The following is a 13,561-nucleotide window of genomic DNA, read 5'->3' as shown; positions in this document are numbered from 1 at the left end:
CCTGGCTTCTGTACAGTTCAGAATCATTTATTGTTTTGCATATCATTGCTGTTACTGGGTATCAGGTGATCACTGAAACATAGGATGCACCCAGTAAACATTTGCACGTAATTATCATCCTAATAACTAGAAACCAATAAGTCATTTCCATGTCTAGAGTACATCATGAATTTGATATAGCTTGTCCTTTCACTGGGGGGAAAAAAAGATCAGTTGGGCATCTTTTTATGTAGCACTTCAGAAATGGGATTTTTGGGGTTGGGGATTTAGCTCAGTGGTAGAGCGCTTGCCTAGCAAGCGCAAGGCCCAGGGTTCGGTCCCCAGCTCCGGGGAAAAAAAGAAAAGAAAAAAAAAATGGGATTTTTGCCTGCCTACTAACCATTTGCAGTTTTAAAAAAATGATCATATTAATTTATTCATACATATGTATATATGTGTGGATACTTGCTACAGCAAGCATGTAGAGGTCTGAGGATAACCTCTCCCTCTACTGTGCGTGTTCTGGGGAATCATGCCCAGCTCACTTGGGTTGGTAACTCAGCCATCTCTCAGAGTCCTCTTGTTGGCCCTCATTGCACTCTTCTCATAAAAGTGAGGCTTTCCCAAGGGGACCTATCCTCCCCTTCTCTACATTAAGTCCATTGGATGGAGGTGGCATGTTTCCCACAATGACCTGTCAGAAGGTCAGATATCCTCAACTATAGGGATTGGTTTGAAGACACCCACCAAATGGGATCCGAGATGGAAAACGAAATTACAAGTCACCAGAGGTAGCTCAGAGGAGACCTAAGTAGTAAACCTATGACTGCTGGCAGCCATCTTGCGATCTGATAACAGGCTGATCCCAGTCCTTATGTCCAGCGATGCCTGAAGTTAGACTACTTTGTTTGTTTTGTTTTGTTTTCCAGTGTTAGCTGTAAGCTGATCTTTTTATTGTGGCTCTGTGATATTGATGAAAGGGCTTTGGGCATTTTCTGCAAAGAGCTTGTGACCTCACAGAGGATCAAGACAAGCGCAGTGCAACGAATTCATTGAGCCTAAAGCTGCTTTTAAGGCAATGGGAACACTCATAGCACAGGACACGAGAGTAGGCAGCCTTGTTATTAATATTTGCTTCTGGCAGTGCAGCCTTGGATCCATCGTTGGTCTTGTTGATCCATTACTTTCCATGTCAGATGTGTGATCACTACCCCACCCTGCCTGCCCACAGTAACTACATGTGGTTTTAAAGCAGGAAGTAGAAGTGGGTGCATTATATGTCAGTCATGGCCCAGTCTTCTGGAGGTGGGGACTGGATGGAGCAGTCTGTTGGAGATGGGGGCCCCATGGTTGGCTTAGAGGATGACTTCACAGGCTGTAACGACTTTTAATTGGGTTCTTTAATTTGCCTGGATGATGACACGAGGGTAATGTTGTAAACCAAGAATGCTTATCGGTGGATTACACTGCTCAGCACTCATCTGCAGCTCATGTGTGTCTTTGAAGATGTTTATTTTAGAAAATCTAATTTTAGTGTGTAGTAGTCTTTTATTTTTAAATTATGACAGTAGACATCTATTTTTTCTGAACCCACGAAGTCTCCTATTTCCTTTTTCTGCATTGCATAGAACCATACTTCTTCTTTGCTCCAAGGAGTGCAGTCTCTGTGGGAGAAGACTTGAAGCCAAAATGTGTGATTTCAGTTCTCTCAAAATGGTACATTAAAAAAATGGATAACATTTACGTTTTGATTATATTTTATCCTCAAATATTTCAAATATGTATTCCCAAATATAATCTTTTCAAGATATAATCAATCATCAACTATTAATGAGATGCTTTGAGTTTATCAACAGTGGTTGAGGAAGACTGGAAGGTAGCCTAATACTGTGTGCACACTCAATTCAGAGCAGCTATAACTGAACAGCCCAGAAATGGCCTCTGTGGTGTAAAGTCCAGGTTATGAAGTTCATTAGCATAGACAGTGAAACCAGGGGGCAAAAAAGTCCCCTCTCATCCATCCATTTGTCCAATTGCTTCTCTTCCACAAAGCGTTTTCAGGGCCTCAGCAGCTCCACTGTGGGATGGTTTGATGGTTTTGTTTTGGAAGAAGTTGGTCATTATTCAATTACATAGAAAATTGCCCAATCCTGTTGATGAAAGTCAGAATTAGGGATGCCCTTGAAGATAAATGAAAGAGAATATGTTTTTGAAAAATTTCAGAATTTGTATGTAGACCTTCTTCTAATTATACTTGTTTGAAACTTGCAGTTTAATTAACTCTAGCTCTTGTTTGCTCCAGATGGGAAATGCTTTATTAGGTCTCAGCTTTATGGTTTGTTTCCTTAGTGACTTCCCTAGTTACACTAAGTAACATATTTAGGGAGCAAAGGCAAACATCTTGATTTAAAAAGATCCCTGCTCAGGAAAGTAAAATCTAATGTCAAAGTATTATAAAATTTCTTTGCTAATAAAGAAGTTACATGACAAAAACAATTTAGTATGTGGCCTTGTTCTGGATACTTCTGTTCAGTTGTGAACTCTGTCCGTCAGCCTCAGGCCTGAGGTCTTGAGACCGAGCACCATGCCTATGATAAATTTGCAGAGTTCTGATGGAGAGGTATTTGAAGTTAATGTAGAAATTGCCAAACAATCTGTGACCATCAAGACCATGCTGGAAGATTTGGGAATGGATGATGATGAGGGAGATGATGACCCTGTTCCTTTACCAAATGTTAATGCAGCAATTCTTAAAAAGAGGTCATTCAGTGGTGCACCAATGACAAGGATGACTCTCCCCCTCCCCCGCCTAAGGATGAGGAAAACAGAAAAGTGGACAGATGATATTCCTGTTTGTGACCAAGAATACCTGAAAGTTGACCAAGGAACACTTTTTGAACTTATTCTGGCTGCAAACTACTTAGAGACCAAAGGTTTCCTTGGTATCACCTGCAAGACTGTGGCCAATAAGATTAAGGGGAAAACCCCTGAGGAGATTCATAGAACTTTCAATATCAAAAATGACTTCACTGTAGAGGTAGAGGCCCAGGTATGCAAAGAGAACCAATGGTGTGAAGAGAAGTGAACTGCTGTGCCTGTCACTCTAACACTGCAAGGGTTGTTCCAAATGCTACTTGCACTGCTCTGCTTCTAATTGTTAATATTAGAGATCAGTAGGCAAACAGCCTTGTCCTTACTGCATGTGTAGTTCCAGTACAGATCAGACCTGTGGCTGAGTTTCTTCTATGAGCAGAAGTTTCCTTCCCCCGCCCACCCTATTACTCTGAATAAAACCAAACTATGGGTTCTCTGTGGGGAAAGAAAAGCAAAAACAAAAACAAAACATACATGAGTATAGTAGGCTGCCAAACATGCATAGTGTATTACTTAGCTTTCTCATTGTTGTGAGAAATACCTAACAAGAAGGCACTTAAGGAAGAATTTATTTTTACCTTTTAGTTTCCTATTAGTGTATATTAACTACAGATAATAATAGGTTACATTTGTTATGTCATTTGCATACATATGCATAATGTATTTTGATATCCCCCCCACCTGTTTTTTTTTTTCCTTTTTGCGTAGAGGCTGGTCTCGATATACAGCCCTGGCTTTCTTGAAGCTCAGTATGTTGAGTAAAATGTCCTTAAACTCCTCAGAGATCCACCTGATTCTGGCCCCCAAGTCCTGGAATTGAGGGTGTGCACCACCACACCTGGATAATCATACCTCCTACAAGTCTTTCTTGTACCTTTCTTCTATTCCTACTGATCCTCTTCTTCCCCCCAGTCATCCAAAAAGGGGTTGTCTTGGTTTTACAGTTGGAGGAGCTACAGTAGATCATGGTAGAGAAAGCATGGCAGGAGAATTTGGGGAAGAGAAGCTCTAGTAAAATTATATCGATAGTCTGGAAGCAGAGAGTGAACAGGAATTAGGACCCCACTTCCTCCAGTGACCCACTTCCTCCAGTGACCCACTTCCTCCAGTGACCCACTTCCTCCAGTGACCCACTTCCTCCAGACCTACTTCCTCCAGTAACCTACTTCTTCCAGTGACCTACTTCTTCCAGCGACCCACTTCTTCCAGTGACCTACTTCCTCCAGTGACCTACTTCTTCCATTTCCAAAAGCCACTAGCAAGAGTACCAAATGTTCAAACCTAAGAGCTCCTGGGAACATTTTACATTCATACAATCTATTGAGTCTGAGTTGGTATCACACTGACTATATCACAAATTTTAGTTATCTTCTGTTTCTACTCCAGTGAATATTTGCACAGACTTACTGCCTATATAGAAAGCTAACCGAAGCAGGTAGGATTAAATCCATCCATTGGAAGGTTCTGATCCCAAGTGTCCCTATGTTCTGACCCCAAGTGTCCTTTTCCATAGCTTGAGACTCAGCACCAACATAATCTCTCAGGTTATATCGACTTGTTGAGTCCTAACTCCTTCAACTCAAAAAAGTCAAATAGACAGCAGGGGTTGATTTTTCTTGTGCCTCCTCTAGTCTTGCTGTAGGTTGAGCATGAAATAGGCCTGTTTTAAATAAGACTCCCCAGAGAAACTAAACCTATAGTTCTCATCATATATATGTGTGCATAAAAAGTCTTATTATAAGGAATTAGCTCATTCATTTTGGAAGCTGAGGAGCCTCAAGATCTGTTGTTGGTTACTTGTGGGCCCAGGAGAGATCCAATGTGTTGGCTTCCATTCTGACTCAGAAGACTGGGAAAGACAGATGCGCCAGCTCAAAGGCAGTGGATACAGTGACTTCTGACTCGCTCAGCCCTCCGTGGTTGATGTTAGGTCCACCCACATTGGAGATGGCCATTTATTTCATCTGTGTTATAAACTCACTGTTAATCCCACCCAGAAACACCTTTAAAGACACAGCTAGAATAACCATTTAAGTATCTGGGCACTCTGTAGCACCACGAAGTAGATATATAAACCATTCCGGGGCGGTTGGCTACGTCAGCTTTCCATATCTTCTCTTCTTTATAGATTCGACTTGTGCATTAACATTCAGTAACGAGCTCCTGTCACCAGTGTCTGTCTCCTGCACCAGTGCCATGGGGGGGGTGATGAGCTTCACAGCAATGATGTCTGTTCTATCTGCTTCTTTGTCGTTGTGCTAAAACCATGAGCAAAAGCAATGTAGGGGACAGAAGACTTTTCTCACCTTAAACTTTATAGAGGGATGCCAAGGCAGGAACTAAATTAGAGACCATGGAGAAACGTGGTGTACTGGCTTGTTCTCATGTCTCACTCAGCTAGCTCTCTTACACAACCCCTACACACTGACCCAGTGAGCTGGTCCTTCCCACATCTGCCATTCATCCCCACAGACATGCCACAGGCCAACCTGATGGCAACAGCTCGTCAATTGACAACCCCTCTTCCCAGGTGACACCAGGCTTTGACAAACTGACGAAAACTAACTAGAATATACAATGTTGGATGTAAAACTATCTAGATAAATGTACCTATTTGTTATATGTATGCTGTGTATCACCGACTACTCCATCTCCAGAAGTATCCAGGGAGCAGAGGCAATTGACGCTCTTAACGACACATCAGCGCAGGGCTGCCTCTGCCACACTCTTTCCTATCGAAGTGATTTCACTAGCGAACAGACACTCGAGTAGTGATGGAAGGCAGAGGCTGGGGAGCTGCTGCTGTGGTTCCGTTGAAGAAGTGATAAGAGGCAGGGAGTGGAATGACAGATGTGACCTCGGAGCTCAAAGCTTCAAGCATTCACCGAGTACCCACTACCCATATCAATCACGGCAGCTCATTCTCTCCTTAGTCCACCAACCAAGGCAAGCAGCCAGTGCCTATCTCTCGCTCTGTTGGGTCTTCGCAGGCAAATGAGCCGCCGGAATGGCTGAACCAGATTGAAATGGGAGTACTTGGGCTACACAGGGTCCTGCCTACCTGCATTACTGCTCAATGGGATGGATATCTCTGAGAGTCCTGTCTATTCTGTTGCCTGCTGCACCGTAAAGCTGGGTGAGCCGAGAGAGTTTTAAAAACATGTTCTGAATGTGTTTAGTGGACATTCTGTCTGAAGGAAGCAGGTGTTCTTAGCTCTGGACCATGCTTATTGCTAAGGAGAAATCCTCAATGCTGTTAATGGCCTGTCCTCCCTTCCCTCGCTTGTCTTTATTGTTTGGGTAGCATCCTTCCTCAACGGGGGATCAAATAAGAGGAAAGGCCTTTGGAGACTTGGCAAGATGGCGTATCAGCCTGCAGACTAGAGCTTCATTCCTCTGTGCTAAAGGCCATGGGTCTTGTCACAAACGGTTTCACCTCCCGCTTCTTCAGTTTCCCTTCCTGATAATAAGTGGAACTGGAACTTGAGTTACAGATGGCTGGGAGCTGCCATCGTAGGTGCTGGCAGCTGCTCCTGGGCCTTCTGGGAGAACAGGCAGTGTTCCTAGCCACTGAGCCATCTCTCCAGCCCCCCTGATACATTTTTCAAAGTGTCCACTTCAGTGTACCGATATAAGCAATTATGTAAATGCGTGTTAGAAATTCATTCTTCTGGGCTGGGTAGTGGCAGTGTGCGCACCTTAATCCCAGCACTTGGGAGGAGAGGCAGGGGGATGCCTATGAGCCTGAGGCCAGCCTGGTCAGCAGAGCATTGCTTCAGGACAGCCAGGGGTACACAAAGAAACCCTGTCGCAAAAGAACAAAACAAAACAATCAGCACCCTATACCTCTCCAGATCTATTCCATCACAGTTCCTAGAAGCATAAACTTACTGGAATCTGCAAGCCACCAAGTACTCTAGAAGACTCCTAGACTCAGAAAAATTTGAAAATGAATGACCTTAAAAAGGTGCCTGCATCACTTATCTAAACCTACTTTGTTCAGAGGCAAATTTTCAACTAAAGATTACAAAGCAATTAGTGGATGATGAATCAATGTCAGTCATTATGATTGACAGTAAGAAGAAATGAAACGTTAGAGACGAGCACGGCAAAGACCAGGGGCAGGGGAGAGGGCTCTGCCGAGAGTGCTGGCCACAGGAGAAGTGGGGGAGGAAAGGGTTTATTTGGCTTACACTTCTACATTATAGTCCATCACTGAAGAAAGTCAGGAGACAGGAACTCAAAGAGAGCAGGGACCTGGAGGCAGGAACTGAAGAAGGCATGGAGGAGAGTGCTGCTTACTGGCTTGCTTATTGTGGTTTGCTCAGCCTGTTTTCTTAAAGAACCCAGGACCACCAGGTTGAGACAGCTGACCCTCCTACCCCCTGCCTCCCATCAATCATTAAATAAGAAAATACCACAGGCTTGCCCAGAGCCCAGTCTTTTTTTTTTTTTTTTTTTTTTTTTTTTTTTTTTTGAGCTGGATCGCCCAGGGCCTTTGCTTCCTAGGTATGACCGCTGAGCTAAATCCCCAGCCCGAGCCCAGTCTTAATGAAGGCGTTTTCTTAATTGAGCTCCTCTCAGATGACTTTATATTGTGTCAAGTTGGCTACAAACTAGCCAGCACAGTCTCCCAGAACACATTAAATCAATCAAAAGCTAGGCAAGATGGCATGATCCTAGTACTGAGGAGGCTGAGGCAGGGCCAACCTCTGGAACTCAGTGGTCAGCCAGTCTAGCCTCATCAAGTGAGCTCCAGGTTCAGTGAGAGACTCTGTCTCAAAAGGTAAGGTGGGAAGTAACTGAGGAAGACACCCAGCGTGGAACATCCCCCTTCTACACGCACCTGCACCACATAACACATCCATGCAAAATATAGCCAATAACGAATCCTCTGAGACTAGAGAGAGTAAATGCAACATAGAGTTTGCAGTACACCCGGGCATGTTTCCTTGGAGCCGTGTTATGAAATAGGACAGTGTTCAATTTACAAGCCCTGGGTTTTTACTCAAGATGTCTTAAAAACATTATCATAAAGCATCCGCATTTTATGGACACACAAAGTAGCCTTTGTGTATCAGGAAACAGCATCGGTGGGCTGGAGAGGTAGCTCAGCAGTTAGGCAACTGGACTCTCCTTGAAGAAAAGGAGAATTAGGTCCTCACCATCTAGGTAGGGTGGCTTACAAGGACCCGTAACTGAGCTCCAGGTGCTCTGACACCCCCTTCTGGACATCATGGGTACCTGCACACACATACACAGCCACACACATACCTATAAATAAAAATAAACTTTTAAAAGTGTTCTCTTGTGTGAGCCACTTAAATAGAACCTGAAAAAGTCCCAAACCCCTGTAACAAGAACAGCAAGGGGCATAGAGTCACTGAATAAATAAATCTGCCCTGGCATTGATGAGTCTTAGTGGTTACAAACCTCTCTGTATGTCTCTGCCACGCCCCCCATCAGTCCCCGAGGCAGAAGAAAAAGTTCCATTATTCTCACAGAAGTAGGGCATTTTCATTCCCCTGTTAGCAAAGGGGCCCAGCCTTGATGGCCCAGCCTTTAGCTGAGTTCAGACTCAAGACGAGGCTTGTTGTATAAAGCAGACTTCTCAGAAGGCATCACCATAAACGCCTCGAAGCTGTTGATTTAAGGGTTTCGGGGGTATCCTGTAGGTCAACAAAGCCCCAAAACGAGCACATGGTTTTCTATCTGCGATTCAGCTCTCCATTGTAAATCTGTCATCGCTGGCTGTTGAGTCAGCTACTGAGAGTGGAGTGTCTGAGATCCTGTTTATCCTGTCCTATCGGCTTAGAATGTTTTGATTTTTTTTTTTTTGTGGCTGTGCAGAATAAGTCACCCCCTCCCCTACCTCCCAGCCCCCATTAAGAGCTATGTTTGTCTAATGCACCTTCTTATCTTTATTTTTATTACTGTCTGCTTCTGTTGAACAGGCTTCAGGCAATGTACTCTCAGCCTTAGCTTTCTCTGACTAAAGGTCCTACTCCATTTGTAAGGTGCTCCTGAGGTCCCGCATGCCACTTTGCTCCTCATTAGGAGCCATGCTCCTGTACCAAGCCAGATGAGACTATAGACAGCCACCAGCCTCCAGAACATTTTCTTAGAGCTCCTCTCTACTTTCTCACTTAAAGACAGCCCCTACAGATTCTTACCTCTGAGCACCGGATTTGCCTGTCCCTGAACCTGCTACTCACATAACCAACAGGAGGCCACTGTTTGATCCTCTCCCCTTTTCTGGGCAATATCTTTGTGACACCCATCCATTAATAGTAAAGCTCTCAGTCACCTGCTCCCATTTGTCCAAAGCATCCCACTTAATAATGAAAGCATTTACTTCCCATTCCCTTGCCAATGAAGATCCAGAGTGCCTCTGACTTGGGGCAATTCCGGTGAACATTCTCTTTTAAGTTGGATGTATTTTGAGGTGGGATTTTTGGCTTGTATGTTTGGAGTTCCAGCTTCTACAGAAAATGCCAAGCTCCCTTACAATTGGTTGGTGCTCTCTCTCTCTCTCTCTCTCTCTCTCTCTCTCTCTCTCTCTCTCTCTCTCTCTCTGTGTGTGTGTGTGTGTGTGTGTGTGTGTGTGTTTTCACGCATGCTTATATGTATATACGTCCCCAGCTCTGTATGAGTTTTCTTTGCGTTATAATCAACGTCTTATTGCTGTGAACATATACCATGATCATGACCACTCTTATACAGGAAAACATCTAATTGGGCCTGGCTTACAGTTTGAGAGATTCAGTCCATTGTCATCATAGCAGGAAGCATGGTGGCATGCAGGCAAACATGGTGATAGAGAAAGAGTTCTGCCTGGATCAGCAGGAAGAGAGAGAGACTGGCCTTGGCTTGAACATTTGAAACTCCACAGCCCACCCCCAGTGACACACTTTCTTCATTAAGCCTACATGATGTTGTAATCCTTTCAAATAGTCTCACTCCCTATGAGCATATGGGGACTATGTTCATTCAAACCAGCACACTTTGCTTTAGTCCATAGCCAGTACTTGATGTATCATTGTCTGTTTTTATCTTGACTCACGTGAAACAGGCTTCTTGTGTCACATGCCTGTGTGTTTCTTGGAAGCCAAACAGTTCTCAAATGTTTGTTAGATCATTGGAGAGCCTTTTCTCAGAAACCTGAGTTTGTTGCTTTTTTTTTTTTTTTTTTTTGAGTGGATTATCTTGACATGGGATATTTGTGGGTTAAATATGTTCTATTTGCTGGCATTTCTCTCCACCACTTGAATGTTTTTGTTATGTAGCCCTGGCTGGCCTGGAACATACACCATGTAGACCAGGTTGGCCTCAGACTCACAGAGATCCACTTGCCTCTGCCTTCTTAGTTCTGGGATCAAAGGCATGCACCATCAGGCCCAACTTAAATGTCTTCTTTTGATAATGTTATTTCAATATCTCCTAATACCTGGCCTCTTATAGCAAAACTTTCTACATCAAGGGCCACTAAAATACTTTCTAATGCAAAATTCTAGAAATCAAACCTACCTTCACAATTGGTCTATCTATAATTAGCTTTGAGGGGAGAGTGTGACCCAAATTGGCTATTGTGTGGCAGACTTTTCCTGAGGAGACCCAACATACACGCACCTATTCATCCCAGAAAGGAAATCCACAAACGATCAAGGTGAAGATTGTATTGAAGTCGATTTTCCAGAGCCAAGGAGGTTTTGTTGTGGTTACTAACAGGAGTAGGGATAAGAGTTAGTTACAGAGGCAGGAATGACCAAAAGCAGCTGTAGCATGGGAAAACCCACCTGGACACGTGACGACTCATGGGAAAACCCACCCGGACTTGTGACGACTCACGAAAGCTAGAATCCAGAGCCTCTGCACAGCTGGCAGGCCCCAGGATCTTGTCTCTGTCGTGGAGCGGATTAGAGTGTCCTCCCCCACCAGTTGTTTACGCCATCAATAAAGCTGTGAAGGGACCTTCTAGAATCTTCCATGCTCCCACTTTCAGACAGTTGATTTACCTCCCAAGCGTCATGAACCTCCTCCAACTCTGTTCTACTCATTTGCTGCTCCTGGCGTCGCTCCTTACTAGCTATGGATTTTGTGGGAAGTGGGCACGAGGGACAGTCCGGTGTCTCACTCTTGCTGTGTCTGTGTTTGCTTATCTGTGATCAAAACTCCTAGTGGGATCCTGTAAGCTATCCCAAGAGTTCAGGATGCTAAACACGCTGGGAGGCAGAGGAGGCGCAACCAATGAATGCTACCCAGCTTTCAGTTGCCTATGAGTGCAACACGCTCCACTCATCCGCCATCAGTGCCTCACCCCGGTGCTTGGGTTCTTCAGAGAAACAGACATGCAGAGAGATAGGTGCCATGAGGAATTGACTCCTGTCCGTCACGAGCCAGAGCGTGCTATAATTGGTCATCTGAAATCTGGGACAGGAGGAAGCATGGAGGAGATTCGAGGCCAGGCCTGAAGGCCTGAGAAGCAGAGGTGTCCACAGTACCCAGGGACAGTAGAAGACGGTTGGTTCAGCTTTAGTGAGAGCAAATTTCCCCTGCCTCCACCTTTATATCTCTCTTCAGGATCTCCATTCACTGGGCGATTCCCACCTCTATTAGTGAGGGGCTTTACTGCTCACGGTCCCCGCTTTTTAAAGGCAGATTCCTTCAATTAGATCGATGTCACTTTTGGTTAGTGTTTTTTAAAGATTTATTTTTACATTTAACTATGTGTGTATGGGTATATACATGTGAGGCCAGAGGAGGTTGTCAGATCCCCTGCAGCTAGACTTACAGGCAGCTGTGGGCTTCCTGATGCTGGCGTCAGGAATCAAACCTAGGGTCCTCTCTCTGTAAGAGCAGTGTGTGTTCTTAGCTGCTGAGCCCTCTCTCTAAACACTCAGCAAAGGTTGTTTTTGGTTTTGTTTGAACGGTTTTTACCTGTTTGTGGAACCCCACCTTTTATTCTGTAAATGTGCATTAATCTGACCTTGAATCTATGGAGTAGATCCAACACAGTCCCTTTTGGTCTGTTCTGGATCTGATTGGTAAATATGGTTTAGGCTTCCCCATGTGTCCCTTTGAGAAGTGTTTGTTTACAAGCTTCCCTTGCTGAACCCTCATGCTTGGGCACTGACGTGTTGCTGTCTTCATGGATTGATCTGGAAAATGCAAGGCTTCCTACCTTGTGTTTAATTACGCATTCCTGTCTCTTTGAGAACAAAAAGATTCTAAGATCACTGCTTTTTTTCCCCCCAGCCCATTCTTCTTTTGTAACGCATGCTTCAGAAGCATGCCACACATCTTCACCTGTCAACTCCGTTGCCATAGAAAGTATTTTATGGTTTTCCTTTGGCTTACCCTTTCAACTCACAGGTTAGTTAGAAGGAATCGCTTCATTTTTGAGACACCTGGGAATATTGAATATCCAGTCATATTTTTATTTTCTATTCCTGGCTTAATTTAACAATGGTGAAATGATACTTGATTTTAGCCTTCAAAATTCCAGTCTTCTATTATGAGAGTCACTGTGCAGCCTGGCTGGGGTTTGGGGTTTTCCTTGCCTCATTTCCATGCATAGAAGCATCTATGTGTACCTAGTCATGCCTTTCTCCCTTCCTCCTCTGCCTCCTCTTCCACCTCTCCCTCTTCCTCCTCCTCTTCCTCCTCCTCTATTTCCCTCTCTTCCTCCTCCTCTCCCTCCTTCACCTCTCCCCCTCCTCCTCTTCCTCCTCCTCTTCCTCCTTCTCTTCCTTCTCCTCTATTTCCCTCTCTTCCTCCCCCTCCTCCTCTTCCTCTTCCTCCTTCACCTTTCCCTCTTCCTCCTCCTCCTCCTCTTCCTCCTCTATTTCCCTCTCTTCTTCCTCCTCTTCCTCTTCCCCCTTCACCTCTCCCTTCTCCTCCTCCTCCACCTCCTCTTCTTCTTCTTCCTCCTCTACTTCCCTCTCTTCTTCCTCTTCCTCTTCCTCCTTTACCTCCTCCTCTTCTACCTCTTCTTCCTCTTTCTCCTTCTCTTCCTCCACCTCTTCCACCTCTTCCTTCCTCCTCTTCTCTCCTCCTCCTCCTCCTCCTCCTCCTCCTCCTCCTCCTCCTCCTCCTCCTTGATATTTAGAGTTTGCTTTTTGTTTTACTTCCTTATAAGACTGCCAACACTACGGCCTAGTTTTCTCAAACTTTGGGTCATTCATTCTAACTTCCTGAGCCACTGTGCTTTATGAAAAAAAATTCTTCAAAGCCGAGCCTCCATGGTCATTGAGCTCACTCTTTGTTCTTCTCTGTGGGATGTTGAATCTTCAGGTCTCAGGGACTTTGGTAACCCCAAACACGAGGCCCGAGTTTCCTTGTTTCTTGACTCAGCAGTAAATTGTTTTCTTGACTCAGCACTTGGTTTTCTTTCTCTGTATACTTATGTTAACCCGAATCTTTCAGTCCTCATCACTGGATGCCTTAAGGAGAACATGATGTAAAATACTTGTATTGATTCCCTCTGTTTTTCATTCTGTGGGACTCTCTTCCTTTGGTCCTGAATGCCTTGAAAGCTATTTTGTAAGCTTCTGAGGTAGGATGGGAGGGATTTTTAGAACGATGATCTAGTTATTTTCCGTCCAAAGAGTAAGGCGCTATAGGGCAGTCCCAATATATGTATGCATTACCCATGGAATCACGGCTGACACCATAGAGAAGAGAGATAATTAGAATTGGAGAGCGGTGC

General features: G+C 44.5%; 1 protein-coding gene and 1 pseudogene across 1 annotated transcript in view; both read left to right on the top strand.

Annotated features, from left to right (window-relative positions):
* The window catches only part of Adamts18 (ADAM metallopeptidase with thrombospondin type 1 motif 18), a 144,847-nt gene that overhangs the window by 20,169 nt on the left and 111,117 nt on the right, over window positions 1-13,561 (top strand). The window lies entirely within an intron of this gene.
* Window positions 2,472-3,523, top strand: LOC116886487 (annotated as a pseudogene).

Source organism: Rattus rattus, chromosome 17, assembly GCF_011064425.1.
Source record: "Rattus rattus isolate New Zealand chromosome 17, Rrattus_CSIRO_v1, whole genome shotgun sequence".
Taxonomy (NCBI): Eukaryota; Metazoa; Chordata; class Mammalia; order Rodentia; family Muridae; genus Rattus; species Rattus rattus.
Note: the sequence above shows the minus strand (reverse complement) of the source record. Positions and strands in the feature narration are given on the sequence as shown.